Below are 19,513 nucleotides of genomic sequence, written 5' to 3'. Positions count from 1 at the left end.
TACAACAGAGCACGCAGCATCTGCAAGCTGCTGGGCGAATGAATTTTAATAACCGCCACTGCGAGACAGATGCGCGTAAACAGAAGGTGTTTGTGAAATGAATCAAACTAATGCTCTCTCGCTGCACAAATGCCGCGCCAATGCAACTCTCGCGCCACCAGCAGTCATTTGTATATTCGTCCATTTCGGACACGCTCGGGCCACGGATTTGAGTCTCTTTTTTTATAAATTCATCTATAAAAATCTAATACAATAATTCGTTTCAAAATAAATTTTGAAAATGTTGAAGAAAACTTTAAAAAATTGGTGATGTTACTTAAAATTTTTCTAGAATTTTAATTCCATATAAGGAAATTAGAGCCTAACAATTAAAATTTAATGTAATTAAAAAAATTAATTTTTAGATTTAAATTTTTTAAAAAAAAACAGTAATTGGGATCGATGAAATATAAAACAAAAATTAAAATTTTCATGCATTAGTTGAACTGATTTTGAATTCAATGATTTAAAATGAAAGCTAATCATTCGGTTTTAGTTAAAATATTTAAGTAATAATTATTATCAAATGCTAACCTTAAAAATATATTTATTGATCATTTTATAAAAAAAACTACAAAAAATTCGTTTTTTTTTTAATCATTGACGATTGAGTTGTCACAAGTCAACGTGTACTGGTTTCGATTCCACCGCCCTGATTAAAAGCTCGACTGGTCTGTGTATTACTTGCATGTACTTCTGGCGTGTTGGAATAAAACGCCAAGTGTGTTGGCCGGGGACACACGCGGCGTGCTGTAGTATTAGACAAACAAGGCTTTTCTCGTCCAATTTCCCACGACCCTCGCCAGCAGCGCGGCGCAACGACAGCCTGCATGCAAAGCAAATCACAGCCGAGCGCTGATTAGCCAGATGGCCTCTTAATATATTAATGACATTATTACGACAGATGAGAGAGAGTGAGTAGAGCAGGAACCGCGCAGAGGAAATGCGACAAACGTGTATTGTATAATACACTCGCTTCTTTTTTTTTACTTCATAAAGACCACCCTGCTCACCAAAGGCCGAAAGGTCAGAAAAGAGATTTGGTATTTAAATTCGTGAGAAATTTGGTTTCGAGGCCAGGGGTGAAAATTTGTATTTTTTATTTACAGGAATTTGAATGCATATCCAAAATCTTTGTGTGACTTGAATGGCTGAAAATGTTGAAATGACATTTGTTTTTTTGACTCTGAAGGCAATTTTGAACAAAATCTTCATTCTTACGGATTTCATCAAAATTTATTTATTTATTTTAAGCCGTCATTATTCGATGACATTAAAATAACATTTGAGCAGCATTATTTGGAAATTTTTGGGCAATAAATTAGAGAAAATAATTTAGTAATAAATTATCGGAGCATAGTCCTGATGATAAATTAATTAAACAAATTTATTTAACTCCCTATTATTAATATAAAGATTATTTTCGTCAAAATAAAGTATTAATAGGTATTTATCTCAAGGCTCAAATTTCTGATTTAATGAACTTTAGATTGATTAATAAATTAACAAAAGTGATCAAATAATTCAAAGGTATTGAAAATTGCACCAAAATTGTATAAGAAAAGTTTCCACGTCGAATTAAAATGTAACTTAAAAACAATTTATAAATCACCTATTTTAATTGAAGAGAAAACTGATTTTTTTTTAATTTATAGTGTCATTCAGAAGGATTTTTGTACAGAATTATAATTACTGGTTGTGTAGATTCTGGAGATTTTATTGTTTTATTGTTTTTTTATCATCAAAACAAAAATTCCTGCCTTTTTTGATAAATGGCCAGCTTGAATTTTCAAAACAAATCTTCTCAAATTGTTGAAATGGAACAAGCCCCTAAAAATGAATATATTAAAAAACTTGATTACAATTAAAATAAATGAACATCAATTTAAAAATTAAAAGTGGCAGGAATGTTTACTATAAACAGCAAATTGAAAGCGGATCATATTTTAAATATTTAAGCTAACAAACTTTGGTAAATTGATCTATTTTGTTAAATGTTTGACCCAAAGAATTGTCAATAGTTTTATTACCTGTGGAAGCTCTCCTTTTTTTCCAGCGCTTTCAGAGCGTTTCTCTTATCTATCAATATTGCTCGTTTTTCAGGCGAAACAACCTATTTCTCAAGACGGTGCCATACATGTATGTTTTCCAGAGTCATAAAAGTGTCAGGCCCTCTTCAAATTTCTGGAAAACGCTTCGCTGCAACAAAGCAATTCGCTCAATATATCTTTCACGGCCGTGTAAATTTCCATACACGAATTCTCCACGGTAGTGCGTTTTCAGGTACAATACCTGTTGCAACAGGTAAAAAGAAGGGACCTTTTCTTTGTCCCGGCTAGAAATAGTTTTCCCAGGACTGCGGTGTAAATAATCCCCTGGGCGCCACACTCGCCCGCGGCACACAATCCCGTCTGCACCAACATCTCAGGTATACATTTTCTTTGCACCTTCAGGGACAATGCAGACTCGCAGCGGGGGCGAGTCTGTCTGGCGCCAAGCAAAGCCGCTTTTCTTTCCCTTACATTTGAAATAAAACGCGCCCACGTCTGCAATTGTTGGAGTGGCGACGCCGAGTGGATTTCCAATTTCGTCCAGTCTGCTGCACGCGGACACCAAAGGGATTTTCTCATTCTTGACAGATTTTTAAATGCACCCATCCGCACGCACGTGCAACTTGTTTTTCGACCAAAGAATTTTTTTGCCACCAAAAGAGTTTCACTGAAATGTGAAATGCTGAATGAAAATGGAAACCAGGAAAGTGAAAATGCGTTTTTTTTTACATGGGGGTGTAAAAAGTAATTGAAAGAGTAGGAGCAAAAAAATTTTTGAATGAATCTGTGCGAAGCGAGCGACGTGAACATGACTTTAAAGAACAAAATAACCATGTGCCACTTTAGCTTAAAATAAATAAATAATTCTAAGCCCAGCACCAAATTGGAAAAAACTCTAACGTACTTAAAATTTTTTGATCCTTGATGAAATGATTGAAAACCAAACAAATGAGCTAATTTGTTTTTCATTTAAAAAGAATAATAATAATTTTGATTTGCCTCTTTTTCTTTGTGTAAAAAAATAACTAGATATAAGACTTGCAATTAGCTGAAAAACATTCAATTTCACAAATAAAAAAAAAAAACTTTCTAGCTAATTTTAGTGTTCATATGTTTTCCGCCTCTTTCCACAAAAGATAATTTCCAACTTTTTCCAAATTATATTTTGTTGGAATTTTCAATTTTTACTTCAAATTGAGGCTTAATCTTAATTTAAAGAGGCTGATAGTGATCTAGAGATTTGAAAATATTAAATTTCTTGCAAATTAAATAAGTTGATATTTTTCTTCCTATTGTATTTTTGCAAATTTTTGGGTGAAACGTTTAAGGAAAAGCATTATTTAAATTCGAAATTTCCTTAATTTATTAAAATTTAATGACCAAAATATATTCCACCATGAAACTGATCTTATTTCTCAATTTAAATTTTGAAATAGAAACTTTTCTGCAAAATTATCCTACAGTAAAACTTTTGACGACATAAAGATGCAAATCATTCTTACCACAATTTTAATGTAAAAAATTCACTCCTCCATTCAAACCACGCACATTTATAATTCCATCAAAGCAAAAATGAATCGGCAAAAAAATCTCAGCACCTGACGCAATCTCGCACACCTGAGAGGTCTCTTTCCTAATGAACTGCAGGTGTTGTTTTTTGGCGAGTAAAAAATATTCTCTTCTTCAACATTACCGACGAAAATATTTATTTAAAAAAAGAAGAAGAAGCGAGGGCGTCGATTTCCTCCAAACACCTGTTCTCGGCTCGAAATCTGTGGTGCGACCGGAAACGCAGCTTCACGCCGCCCTGGTCATCCACTTGTTTGAACTTCCGGCTTTTACCTCGCTCATATTATAACCTTGGTTGGCTATTTCATTTGATGTGTGTGGTATGAATGACTGACTGACTCCTCCATGATAATTGATACGGCGGCGGGGGAGACAATGAACAAAAGTAGTGTATGAATCACAGAGGCATATAGAATGAAATAGGCAGGCAGGCAGACGAGACCGTTCAATGGCGCTTCCTTTGCTTGAAAAAATTACTTCCTCCACGCGCAGATTCGATGCTGATTGCGCACCAGAGCTTGCATTAATTTTTTTAAACATCAAATCCAGCACGTGCGACGAGGCTTTATTCATACAACAACTGCAATAATTTTAATCTATTTTCCTTGTTTTTAAATCTTGGAATGATACGAAGGCAAAATTTATTCCAATAACTTTCTTTACGGCTTTTTTCAATTTAAAATTCAGAAACTTGCAAGGTTTTTTTTATTTTATGCATATAAAAGAAGGGGTTGGAACGATATTTTCAGAGCCACTACTTTTTTGATAAAATCTACAAATTTTCCCTCAAAATTGTGGTGCAAAAAATTTTGTCCTATTTTCTTTACGAAAGCAAACATAATTGCAAAAATCAATAGTATTTAAAATTCAATTTGTTTTAGTTAAAAATCCCAGCTTAAAAAGAGGCGAAAGCAAATAATTGTTGTTCGTGAATTTTAAGCGTTATCTAGACGTGAAGTAAAAACCTTCAGTAATTACGTGATTTTTTTTCAGGGCTGGCTTTACTCAGTCAATTTTAAGTTCAGTGTCAATCGTCTTGAAATTGCAAGTTTAATTTGAGGATATTGTTTTGGGAAACTGATCATTTTAATTCCAAAAATTTTAAACTTATATTTTATTTAAACATTTTTTTAAATCAGCTTGAAATTCACACAATATCTTATACATCATTTTAGTTCAATTGGTCACTTATTTTTTTCGTTTGAAATGGTGTAAACAGTTAACTGATAAAATCATTTTTGTTTTTAAATATTTCTTAGTAATTATTTATTAACTTTGAATTTCAAATTGAGAAGAATAATTCTCCTTTTTCTTTTAATTCCCTTCGATTTTGTCATGTTATTTTTTCAAAGTGAACATCGATTTAATATATTTTTAAAACGAGACAAATGTAATTAATTTTTTACTTCTCTAGGTATAGAAATACAAGCCAAAAAAGGACGTAAGCAGATTAGCCGGTGAAAAAGAAAATGCAAATTCAAGTCCGTGTTCGTATTTTGCATGGACAATGCCTCTCTGTAGTTTGGCGCGCGTTCCGCTGCTCTTATGTGTCAGAAAGAAAGAAATTCCAGTTATTCCCGATTTGCTCCGCACCGCGAGTTAACAAAAAGTAAGTCTTGTGAGAGGTTAGGTGTCAGGCCGGGCCACAAAAGCACAATATAATCAGAGAGAGAAGTGTCCCGGCACACCGTTCGCGTATTTATCCATTTTTTTCTGGAAAGAAAAGACTATACAGTACTGTACGTGCCGGCGGCGAAAGGCAAACGCGCGGAATCCGCCGAATTCCGAGAAGGATTTTGTCCGAATTGAAAATATAAATAAAAAACTATGGCAGCTTTTTCTACATAACGAAGCAAAACACACCTGCGCGAGAAAGAGAGGTCGTGAGAAAGCATGATTGGTTTCCCGAAATAATAATAGCTGGAGCAACAACCTAGCTGCGCGCGAGATGCGAGCGCATGAAATAATTTCGAGAAGAAATCAAAGACCGCACAAACCGGCGATTAATGGTTTATTTATGACTTTGCAAATTGAAGGAGAGAGAGAAACGAGACGGCCGCAATTATTGAAATTGGAAATCGAACCGCGAAAATAAGCCAGGTGAATTAAATTGCCCTGTTGCGCTGATGATTGTGTTTATTTTCATAGATTTTTTGCAGAGAAGGGGAGTTGTTAGCATGCATGGAAGTATAAAATTCAGACTAATTTGTTTTTAAATCAATATGTAAAAATAGAAAAGGGGATTTCGTGCTGATTGAATTAGGAGAAAGTGAATGTTTTGAGGAAATTGAAAACAATTAAACAGTGTAAATTTTATGGTTATTTATCCTTTGAAATTACTTATATAAAAAATGTAATTTTTGGTAGGAAATTTGAAACTTAAATCAGAATTGCGTAGAAATTTTCTTAAATTTTACAAAAACCGACAAAAACCAACTTAAAATCTTTCCCTTCATCATGATATTATTTGAGCTAAGAGCTTTCTGTCAATAAATTGACTCTTGACTCTCAATTTTGACTAAAAATGGCTATTGAAACAGAATAAAATCTGTAATTAAAGCTTCATATAAATGTCTATAATTAAATCAATTTTTGTAGCGCTTTTAAGGCACGACTGTAAAGATGCTGATTGAATTAATTTGTGACCAAAATCATTTCATTTAAAGGCCAATTTAAGTGTCAGTACCTGTGATTTTCTGAAAAACACTGAAAAAGTTCCCTTATCACATCCTTATTGGGTGCTTTTAAAAAACACTTGAGATTTTACAATAATTTTATATAAATTTGTATGGTTTTGAACATTTCGCTGTGTAATAGCCTATTATTTTGTGTTTAATCTTAATCCACTTGCAATTACTATAAGCAGATTAATATTACATTTCTAACAAAGTGTTTAAATGAATCTATTGAAGACTCCTAATTTTTTTTTTAAATCAAGCAAATTATTACAATTATGCTTCAATTAATTTTCTGTCAAATGCAATTTTAAAAGATAAATAACATTTTCGCTTCAAACGAACCGAATTAGAGAAAAATGAAGATAAACATTCAGATGCGGGAAACGCCTTAATATTTGAGGCACTTACGGCCAGATGGTCCACTCGAAGCTTATAACATTTTTCCAAATCCAAATTTGGCGTCGGAAGCCTTGTACGGGCTGTCAACGTCCGAGATGCGTTTGTATTTATTTTCATATACGTCAGTTAAACATTTTTATTTGAACGCCGAAAAGGACGAATCTGCGTGGTAGATTAGTTCACCTGTTGCCTCACGTTGACGAGAGATAGATAGATAGAGAGAGGGACAAGTGTAAAGAAGAAGAAGAAGAAGTAAAAGAGCGGTTGTGTGTGAATGAGAGAGAAAAGCTTCCTCTCTGGCTCGGCGGCGGCGGCGGCGACACCGAGTCTGGATCACACCTGCACAGCCTAAGGTACAAGGATCCACGGCAGTAAATACCTTCCTTTTTAATAGGGGGAATCTTTCAAAATACTCCTCACACACAAGTGTGCACGGATAATAAAAATGCCAGCGCACAGGTGAGCTCTAATCGTTCCCACATGCTCTCGCCGTCGCCTTTTCCCACCTGAGAATTTTCCCGACTTTTCCGAAATGAATAAAATCATTTATTAAAAGGAGAAATTATCGTTTTTTTAGGTCGCCAGATTTGCTAGCGGAGAGGCATTTTTAATTTAATTATTACAAACCTGGAGGATAACTGGCGGCGAACACCTGCACTCAATCTCGCCGGCGCTTCCTGAAGGGCACTGATTTTTTTCTTTTATCCGCGTGCATGGGAGAGGTTGTGTGTTTTTGTTGCGCAAAGAAGTAGCTGCTGTTTTTTTAAATCTCGATTGTGACTCGAGATACGTATATATTTGGATAATAAAATTTGCGAACGAAAAACTGGTTCGGCAAATCCATAAAATTGAGTGCTGAGAGATTATAAATGTAAAATTTCGGACAAGTTGTCAAGACCTGATTATGAATTTCGTTAATTTCTTTATTGGTGGCCATTCCAAACACCCAGGAAACACGTTTGCCGATAAACTAAATTGTTAAAAATTTTATTTATACCAAAGTTCAAATTTAGTTTAAAATGATCCTGAAAATTTCCTTTGTAAGATTACTTTTTAAAATAATTTAAAAGTCAATCCTGTGTCTAGAAATAATGTTTTAATTTGGATTATCAATTAAAAAAAAAAAAATGCAGCGATTCACATGTTTCATAACATTATAAGATAAGGTCGTTTCAAGTTTCAATAAAAAAAAAAATTAAATTATTCAATACGCAATATATAAAAAAGATAAAAAAAATTAATTTGCAGGTGAAATTTGAGTGTAATTCAATAAAAATATTCCATGAAGATTTATTTTAATTATTTATATAAGGCCAAATTTTAGCTTGATTTGTTGTAATTAAATTTTGAAACAAAAATTTACATTAATTAGAAATAATTAAATTTGTTTATTGTGATTCACCATTCAGATATTTATTAATTTGACTTAAATTTTTGGAATAATTTGCTCAATGTTTTGTATTGATGTAAAATTTTGCAACTATTAGCCTATTTATCTGTGTCGGAATCAAATTTCGAGTTGATGGTCGGTGTGACAAACGGTCCCGAAGACCCATTTGCTCCGGAATGACCATAAGTGTTTCTGGTTGGTTGGATGGCCGGTCGACCGGCCGGCCGGCGACTGACTGTGAACTTGAATAATTAAGAGCAAGGGCCTGTTGGCTAGGATGATTGTGTGTGTGAACGAGCCGAGTTGTTATAGAGGTCCATCGCGGCTGCGAGAAAGAGAGAGAGACGACGAGTGAGAAAGAAAGAGATATGTGCAGGTGCAGCCGAAAGGCCCTGGGTGGCTCTATTATGTATCATGGTCAAAAGATACATACAGGTGGGCTGCAGACTGGCTGGCGCCCTCGTTATTTGGCTGCCTCGCTCCTCACAGCCTCTCCCACAGCCTTTCAAAGCGCGCCGGCGACATTCTTGGGGAAAATTATGAATTTGCGGCCCAAATACTGCGCGTTTAGAGACGCAGGTGAGAAGCGCCACGGGCACTACCTTTGGCTCAGGACAAAATTTCACCTTCAATTTCGCTGAAATTTTTAATTTTTTGTTTTAGATGTGATGTCAAATAAACGTTTCAATTATTATAATCTGGTAATATTATTGCTTTAAAATTAACAAAATTTATTTCATGAATTTTTGTCCGAGAATTTTATCCCCTTTGCAAATTGACATTGCATTGTAAAAAATTTAATTTACTCCATTTAATGGGTATTTAAAAAAACTCTAAGCTTTATCAAACTTTTTGTCAATTTTCTGATACTTTCCTACAAACAATTGATTATTTTTATCGATAATATAATTTTTTTAATAAACCGGGGCAATTAACTAAAATAATTAAAATAGGAATTTTTTCCATTTCTGTTTTTAATTATTAAAAAATAAATTATAAAAATAAAATATTTCATTTTTTTTTTTTAGTTATTGATTTATTTTTATTTAAACGGTTTAAATTTAATTATCGATCAAAATCAGGTTGACCGACCCTGAATTGGCAAATTTTGCGCGCAACCAGTCGCACCTGACGCGCAGTCGAGCAAACTTTCGAATGGCTGCTGATGAAATTTGTGCGTGGAGAGAAAAAACGATCGCCGTTACTAATGCCTTAAAAGTTTGCAGGTGTTCGCTCGCTGCTCTCGCGGATCGAGAGGAGCGATCGGAATCATAAAAAATATATATAATTTCGCAATAAACTTTTTAATGATCTTCATTACCGGGACGAGCTGTTTAAAATCCGGCTCGCAGCGTGTGACTGCTGCTGCAGCTCTGTAATTGTGAACCGTATTATAATATACAAGTGCAGAAAAAGAAAGAAGGAAAAAATTGTTTTGCTGCTGCTGACAAGATTGAATATCTGCTGCGGGTTTTAATTGCATATCGCAGCAGCCACTGATTTGGTTCTGCTGGAGTCACTTTCTCTGGCGTGCAGAGATGAAAAATTATTCTGCCTTATGATTAATTATTTAAAAACTAAATTATTTAATTGCATTCCATATAAAACTGATCTTTTAATTTTGCAGTTCCTTGAAAATAAAAAGTAATATTAATTCGATTTTAAGTTCTTTTCAGTTCAAGTTAAAATTAATATTTGAATTGTTATTATTCAAAATAGATTAAATTTTTTCAATTGAAGTTTAAATAAAATTTAATGCATTATTTAACCATTATTGATTTCATCCCAAAGGAATATTAAAAAAATTTTGTTTGTTCTCCGATTTCAGAAAAAAATTTAATCAGAGCCTTTTTTGTCTTTTGTCATGTTCACGGACCATACAAAAGCACCGCAGTATATTATATTGTTATACAATTTTTTAGCATATCGAGTGGCCCCGTGGGAGAACTTCTCAGGCGGAACGTCTCTTTTTAGTTTTTTTTTTCGCTCAAGATCCAAAGCAAATAAGTCAATTGAGGCGTGTAAAATGAAAATCAAAGGCGCTGCTCTCCTGCATCTCTCGGCACAAAGAAGAAGAAGCAGATCAAGCTCCATAAATAGGCAAGAGAGCGACGGGGACGCGCGGAGGCTTTACAAGTGTGGGAGCAAAAAGCCGCCGCATCCGAGCAAACCAGCGTCAGTTGCAAAATTCAACAGGTGACCTGATTCTTGCCCTGACTGCCACAAGACCTGACGAGAGACAGCCGGTGGCTCTGCGAGAAGTGTAGAGCTTGAGAGCGACAAACTGACAAACCAAAGTCAAACGTTATAGCAGAAAAATATCAGAAATAAAGTCTAAAGATTGAAAATAATGGAATTAATTTGTAGGTTTTGAAATAATTTTACTGGGCACAATGCAGGGTCCAGAAATATAGAATTTGACAGTTTTGTTCCTATTTTAATTGAATCCTTTTGGGTACATTTTTATAATTTTTAAATAAAAATGTTAAGAAGAAACCCTGAAATTTGCCAAAACATGCGTACGAGGAAAAAACTATTTTTATAAAGTTATTAAGAAAGGTTTGTTTCAAGAATTTAATGAAAACTGCTTGAATATTCATGTCAATCGGATGTCCAAAAATAAAATTTAATAATGCTTTAATTTTAGGTAATTTTAAACCTGTAAATTCTTTTTTTATACCTATACAACCTGGATAAAAATATTGACAAGAAATAGAAAGATTTAAAATTTATTCTCTTAAAATAATGCGATTTCAAATCTAATAAAGATGCTTCCAAAGCATAAAAAATTGTAAAATCCCATCTTTATAATTTTTTTGTAAATTTAATAAATTCTATTGTTTGATAAATAAAAATGCTACTAATTCAGGAAAAATCAAGTCTCAAAAATGACTAAAAAAATCAAATATTCCTAAGGTGAACTTAAAAGGAAAAGGGAAAATAGCAAAAGTTAAAGTATTTAGATTTATTTCAACTCTATATTTTATTTAGAGCTTTAATTTACTCAAATTTACTGGACCAAATATAATATTTATTATTAATATTAATTTTAATTATTTAAATATTGAATTATATTTTACTCTTTACTCGTTCTTATAATTTATATTCAAAAGTTGCTCTAATTATAAGTATAAATCTTAAAGATTAGGAATGACCTCTTATTTTTTTTTATACTTCCAGCCACTTTTTAGAATTTCATTAATTACTCCATTTTTAAAAAATAATAATCATTCATTACAAAATTGCAATTGACTACAATAACTATGTAAATAATAGTAATAAATTGACATAATTTAAATCATATTATCTTCAATTAAGGTCATTTTTGCAAAATTCCACATTTTTCATAATTATTTATAAATTTTTACTTAAAAACTACGGCAACATTTATATTACCAAACATAAATTTAATTTAAAACAATCACCATCTTCATTTTAGCGTGGCTAGAAAATGACTGTTCAAATAAGGAAGTTTTCACTGCAGGGAATCGAGCAATTTCCATCAAATTTGCCATGAATGAACAAACTTTTTGCCTCTCCAGATCCCAATAACCTCCGCGTTCCGCTCAATTTCCCAGAGTTTGCTCAGGTAATCACTCTCGGACGGAGCAAAAAACGAGAGCAGCATGAAAAAATGTTCAGCAGTGAAACTCGAAAACACACACATAAAGGCAGCTGAGAATAATATTCTTGCTCTTGGGCGACACCTGAGAGTCAAGGTGAGCGCGCGGCGTGTTTGTTACATTATGATTAGTGAATTCCTGAGAAGAGCGGGTGGGATCTCTCTTTTCAGTGCCTGGCTGGCTGCGAGTTAGACACACAGGTGTGTGCCCGCCACTCCGTCGCCACCAGAATCCCTTCTCCTGCAGCAAAGCAAGCAAGCAAGCGTTGAACACACTCGCGAGCGAGCGCCGGGCAAAAAAGAGAGAAAGAAAAAGAGAGCCAACAAAAGCATTGCTCGAAATGCACTCTCTGAGCCGCTCACACCCACGACAATCACGAATTGAGCCATTGTTCCTTACCCGCGAGCATGCCATTTGCACGTTTCCTTTATTGCACAGATAATATGGAAATTGATTTTCAAAGCTCACTCGCTCTATAACAGACCTGCCCTTATATTTACAACTTTCGAATCTGATTAGTGCAAAGCGAGAGAAACGAGAATATTATAACTATGGATATCAGCTCATCGTGAATTTAAACGTTTTAATTAATTAATTTTACAGAGTTACAAAGAGGATTTGGCTTTAAATACTAATTTTAATTATATTTTCAGATCATTATTGATAAATTATAAATAAATTGCTCAAATAACAAAATACAAATAAATTTAGATCAACAGATTGGATATTTAAAAAAAATTCACATTTTCTGCCTAATTTTAATAATACTGTGAAAACCATTTTCCTTCTTTCTCACTCAGGCAGATGGATTATTATTTTTTTCTTATCTTAGAAGTTACAGCAAAGCTCTAGCTAGTGATGTTGTCGTTTTTGTACCAAAAATTCACCTTAAATTGATTATTTTTAAATTTTCAATGCTTTGGAATAAATTAAACAATAAAAAATTTAAAAATATAAACAAAGCTTAAATTTGCTTGAGAAATTTATCACCAATTTCACTATTAAAAAAAACTCAAACGATTACAGATTTTGGCACAACAACTCCAAAGTTCAAAGATCATGCGGAATTGATTGATGGGTTTAAAATTAAATATTTTTCATTTGCTATAGAAGAAAAATGTTGTTATGTGTATTGGAATCATAAGTTTTAGTTTAAAGAAACGTAGACTTCAGAGTTTCACAACTAAACTTCCTGTTCGATTCCGAGAAATGCCAATAAACAAAACTGGAGACTGGCACTAATTTTATGCGCCGCATGAATGGGAGTCTTTTGTTCAAGACGCGGGAATTCGCTGATCACTTTGCATTCTTAACCCGAGACCTCTCCTTCGTGCACGTGAAAAAGGCGTTCGGTTGCGAAATTGAATCTTGGCAAAAATCCAGCATGGCATTCCCGGCGCCGCGGACTATTCGAAAGTCTCTTTCCGCTTTTCACACGTTCACACCGAGAAAAAGACGCGAGGAATTCAAACTGCGGTCACTCTAATCACCAGTCTGCGGCACCGAGTTTCCAGAATAAATATTTGCGGTTTACTTTTTTGCCGACGGAAATTCATTGTTTGGAAAACTGCAATTTTTTGTTTACATCATTTTGCTCAACCGCACGCCAGCAATAAATGAAACGAGAACCTCGTTTGTGTGTAATTCTGCAAAATATTATTAACAAAGGCCACTGATGAAATGAATTTGTTATTCATTCTCTCTTTAATTTGAACCCGATTAACCTCTTGCACGAACCGTTGGATTGCATTTTCCATCAAAGGTATTTGCGCACCTGTCTAGTTATTACAATTTGCAAAAGTGATCGAGGCTAGCAACAATTCAATATTATAGAGGTTCAAAGCTCTCTGCATGTACGCAGGTTTTCAATGAAATGGGAAAGGCGCGCATACTAATGAGTCATCCGTCGGCAGCTCAGGAAGGCAACCTAGCCGACAGCAAGGTACAGGGCAAGGTAACTCGGAGCTGCATCGACGCTTTCAAGAGCAGCCGGGCGGGCTCGCAGCAAAGTCGAGGCCGAAACAATGTGACACATTGAAAACGCTGGAAAAGAAACACAAATTTAAAAAACAAATACAGTAACTTTTAAATTTAATTTTAATTTTGATTAAAAGAATGATGAGATAAAAATCTTGTTTAACAGAATTTGTCAAAAAATGGTGATTTAATTGATTATTTTTTGCTTTGAAAGTTTTAACTTTTAACAATTTTCACATCTTTTTTATGCAGTGAATTTTAAAATAAATGAATATATATTCGACAATAACGTATAATTTGTTGATGGGGCCATCTGTATGGAAGGAATGGAAACATTTCATTTGGATTCCGCCTGCGAATGCTCGATTATGCAACCTGGTTTACGGGCGTTTCATGCAAGTTGCCTATAGAACAAGGCCGTAGTTGGATTCGAAGACTGAAATAAATAACCAGCGCTTTAGAAGTAATAATGCTGGAATCTTGAAAAAAAAATTAAAAAAATATATAAGAACTGCTGATGTAAATTATTTTAATAAAATTTTGCACAGAATTTTAAATTATAATTGAAATTTGAAAGTTGCAGCATTTTACCAGCTGTGATCTTACATAATAAAACAACAAAATACTTGAAAATTCTCAGAAACAAACTAATTGCATAATTGTTACTAAAACGGAGTAATTTTTTACTTAATACTGATGACTAAACTCTCAACGCACATAAAAAAATTGCAGATCACCGTCTTTTTTCATTTTACAGTTTTCTTTGATTTTTTAATTTTAATTCGCACCGAACTTTGAAGTTCAAAATAATATATCATCTTGAAAATCAAATCAATAGATTTCAAACTAAAATTGTGTAAAATCACATCAGAATGAAAAAAGAAACTAATCAACGGATAAATGTTCAAACCTAAAATAAAATATCGCAGTCTAAAAAAATAAACGTTTGAAAATTAAAATAAAATACTTTTACCTGCGATTAATTCAATTTAATTTTTTCCGTGCAATTAGGAAAAAATTAAAAGTCAATTAACTTAGCTGACTCTCAGAAAGGAATCTTAATTACCTGATATAATGAACAATAATGTGCCAGGAAAGAATAAATAATGAATTTCATATACGAGAGCAGGCATGTAAATTGATCCTTTTGAATGCCGATAAGAAATGGCACAACTAATTACGTGCACTAATAAGCTGTCGCGCGGCGAGACGTGCGCTTGCAGTTTCCTTTCATGGATTAAACCAGAGCCAATTAATGCACCGCGCAAAAAGGCCCGCGGTCCCCGCGCTTGAGGAAAAAACCCGCGAGACGCGAAATCAATGTCAACGAGCGATTAATGGTTCGAGTCGAAAATACATTTTGTGAAACTTTTTAGACGCACGCGGCCTGGTGACCTTGCCGCAATAATCCGAAGAGAGTTAAACTTGCTCCCCTCGGTCTATACAGGGCATTGTTTTCATACGCGTTAATCAGCTCCAGAAGATCTCCGAATATAGACGAAGACAATAAAATTAAAACACGGTATAATATTATCAGGGAAAATTATTATTGTTCAAAGTGGGGAATGCAAAACTGACACTTTTGCGACGACCTTGGAATTCCAGGGATTCACAGACTATATAATTTTGAATATTAAATAAACACGAGAGAGACACTTTTGGGCGTCGGTTTCTCCTTAAAATACTGCGTTTTAATTATCAACGTACAAGGAAGAAAACTAATTCAGATGGGAGTTTTGTACGCCAAAAAATGTCATGGTTAAAAATGGAAAGTAATTAATTTACGAGTTACATAAACTGATTCAAAGCTAAAATACACTGAGCGAATTAAATTAATACCAAATTTTACAACCTTTTGAAATTGATTTTTGGAAATTTATTTTTGATCTGCAAAAATTTGCTAAGATTTCTAATTAATTAGAGAATCAATAAAAAAGGAACAAAGTCTAGTAAAATATTTTCAAATTAACAAACAGCAAAACTCTATTATTTTATCTTACATTTTATAGTGTGTTTTGTTACATAAGAAAAAAAATCATATCATATTATTTTTTGGTTAGATTTCAATTTAGATTCTCTAAACTTCATAGGAAACAAATTTCTTTGCAAGATCTAATTGCGTTTTAATGGAATAATTAATTAACATTTTCCTTTTTAAAATAAGTTTTTATACTCTTTCATGATCTCAGGATTTTGGTGAGTCGAATTGATTCTCTTTTCTCCCTGTATTAACTAAATGACCTTGCAACCGTTTCCTATTTTAAAATCCTTTTCTCATCTTACATCCTTTATAGAAAAGTCTCGAGATCAACAACTTGCCGACACAGCCCCACCCGGATGAGAACAACGAAAGATGAAAATCGCACTGCCGATGATGTAAACAAAACGAGCACGATTGATTCACTCACTCACGAGTATTCACTTTCAATGCCACTTGAGTTTAGTGACATCGAAATGTATTCAAATTGGGTACTTTTCCACCATTGAATTTCTTAATCGGTCTCATATGTTCAAGAATAAAAAATTCTTCTTTTTGTGGACGGCCTTGAGCAAGATAATTTCCTGCGAAATTTAGTTATGTAAAGGAGGCGTTGAAAAGCATTAAGAGAAGCTCTTCACTCTCACGTGCGGATTAGTCCAGCCCTCGCCGAAGGCAAGATATTCGCGAGAAATTTCCCTGATTTGTCGTTGAAGCGAGAGAGGCGTTTGATTTGTGTCAAAACTAAACGACGTGGACCGCAAAACCACATAAATTTATTACCTGTTTCAAAAAAAGGGGTTTCATTTGTTCCTGAGAAACTAGAAAAAAATGTTACTAATTTCATTTTCCATAAATTTTACTTCTCAAATTCGAGTGGGATGAAAAAAATTTAATTTTTGCCATTTATATGGTTTTATTTGTGATTGTGACTTTTGCCCTTGAGATTATTTGGCCCCTCAGGGATCAGAAAGAAGTCAAAGAAGACTTAATTTTGTATGGCGGGCATTTTAATAAATAAGTACTGAAAAAAATTAATTTATAACCAGTAATATTAACACAGAATTATTGTAACTTTTGGCAACAATTGAGATTTTTTTATGTTTTTATATGGCTTTTTAATTATCATTCAGTTTTATTATTATTATTTTTTTTACTTTAGACTAACAAAAAATATAAAACTGGCGAACATGTGTTTTCTTTTTTCTCTCTTTTTTCAAACAATGAATCAAGAGTCATAAAGATCTTGTCCAACAACAAGTTGCGACTTTGCGCGTGGACGTCGGCGTTTCCTGAATAGGAATCGCGCGCGCGTCTATTTTCCGCACTCGCGGGGTAGGGTGTTGGCCAGCAGAAGGGCAGGGACCACCTTTTGGCCTCTACCTGAGCGCGACCTTGCCGGCGAGGCACCTACATGCGCCCGCCTGGAGTCACGAACCCATTAAACAATTTATATCTCTCGTTTCGAGAGAGAACACGTAAATTCATAAACGCTTTTCGTTTTCAAAATTCTTACTGGGTTGAGGAAGGTTTTTATAATGAATATTTTGCTTTCAACAAAAATAATAAAAATCGTGAGTCTGTTTCACTTTTCAATGGAATTTTTACTACGCAGGAAACAACGGTGCTTTCTGTTCGTTGTTGGACAACAATAAAAATTATATTGAAATCATAAAAATAAAATTCAGAGAAAAATATTCGAGAGAGCAACAAAATTATGAAAATATCCTTCACAATATTAATTTACCTGTCGATACTCGTTTGATTTGACAACTTAATCGTTCAATTACTCTGGAGCCGTTTCCTGATTTGTGCGAGAAAAATCGCACCAGAACAATTTATTAGCAATAAAAGTAAATTGCCAATGCCAAAGCCATTAGAAATATGACATAAAACGATTGATTTTGTGCTCTGGCGAATTTCAAGGAAGCGGTTTGAGAGATAAAAATTGATCATATATTTAATATTTTCCTGTTGTATCAGATGATGAAATCTGCCGAGGAGAAATGGAAAGAATGAGGAAGAAAAAGAGAGATGCTGGGGCAAATGAAACGCACCTTATATATTAATAAAATTGGGCGATACGCACGCTACAAGCCTGACCCTGAGCAAAAATTCGGCGTCTGATAATTTTAATGTCAGCGGAGAAAATCATCCCATAAAAATCAGGCTGAAAACCTTTCGCACCTATAAAGAGTTGTAAAAACTTATGAAGGTAGAAGCTAATTTAAATGTCTTTTTGAAAACGTGTGCTCTGACAATTTATGTCTTCCTCTTGTCTTACATATCAGAACTAAAACCGAATCAAGAGAGAATAAATTGCGCACTAATATTTGCAAACACATTCATTTACGACTTTTCAGTGGGACATATGTTAACACCATAGGATCAAAACAAGTAATATAATTTTTTAAATAGAAGTGAGAAGTTTAGTTGCCAAATATCTTCTTCTTTTGTGAATTTTAAAAATAGTTCCTCCAAAAAATTTTTTCATTAAAGCATTAAATGAACTTGAGAGTTTTGAATTGATTCAACAGAGAAATGGCCAGGAAAAAATCACATAAAGTTAATATTTATTTTTCATCTGACTGATCGGTTTTCAAATTTATAAATTATAAATAAGATTTTTTGAAGGTTGGAAACTATTTTTTAAACAATATTTTGTTGCCTTTTAAAAACACAGAGCAAAATTTATAAATTATGGTTTTTTTACAACAGAACGTAAAAAATATCTGTGCAATTTTTCTTTAGAAGATTTCACATCTTCCAACTCATAGAATCCCGGTTTCACCTTTTCACTCCAAAATCATTTGAGCCTTTTGAAACTTTGAATAATACTTTTTCTCTGTATTTTGTGAAAAAATTCTAATTTTCCCTGAAGTTTAAATGGCTGGAAAAGATGTGTCAATTTGTCAATTACCAATGTTGAGTTTCGATTTTTATTGTTGCTAATGCATGCGGCTTTGGTGTTTCCTAATTCATTTCATATGATTTATTTTATAAATCTATGTTTTCCAAATCAAAGATAGAAATCGGAGCAATTTAATTAATTTCCAGCCTACGCATTAGCTTAAAGGAACACTTGACATTAATTGCCATTGACTTGATTTAGCCGTGGTATTATTAAATTTGCAGATTGTGATCGGCTGCTGAGTCATTCCGGGGCAAGTTGCCCGGAATAGAAATAAGCTGCGAAAATCAGGCAATCGGTCATTTGCTCATGATTACGTTTTCGGCGCGGCGCCTTTTCAACTTTTCCGCCAACACGAGAGCGTCTCATTTTTATTTTGATGCGATTTTGATTTTGGCCCGAACGAAAAAGGTCCGATGTGCAGAGGTGGTCGCACAACCTCAGGGGTCTGTGAACTTGAAAAGGAACTGTCGGGCGTCGAGTGGGTGGCTCCGTTTCATACACACCATATTTTTTCCACACGGACATAACGCGATCGGTTCAGGTTCACTTTTTTACATAACCAAAGCAAACAATAATAATAATATGGAGGCTGGCGTCGATCTGCTTGAGAGACACTCGGTGGTTGTACTTTGCGTGTGTGTGCATTAATCCGTTCGAGATGGACGAATGGGATAAGCCCGGGTTCTATACTGTAATTCATTCAAAGTCAAAATAAATATGATTGTATTTTGTTCATTTTAATATTTTACGTGGACAATTTCTAGTTGCAATTTAATTTTTTGATCAAATGAAAACTAAGGAATTTATTTTATTTATAGTAATTTAGTAATTTTTGGATATAATTATTATTGTAGTTGTCTATTTGTCTACATCGCTTAAATTCACTGGTTGAAAA

Source organism: Neocloeon triangulifer, unplaced genomic scaffold (genome assembly GCF_031216515.1).
Source record: "Neocloeon triangulifer isolate White Clay Creek 2 clone unplaced genomic scaffold, ASM3121651v1 ptg000003l, whole genome shotgun sequence".
Lineage (NCBI taxonomy): Eukaryota > Metazoa > Arthropoda > Insecta > Ephemeroptera > Baetidae > Neocloeon > Neocloeon triangulifer.
Note: the sequence above shows the minus strand (reverse complement) of the source record.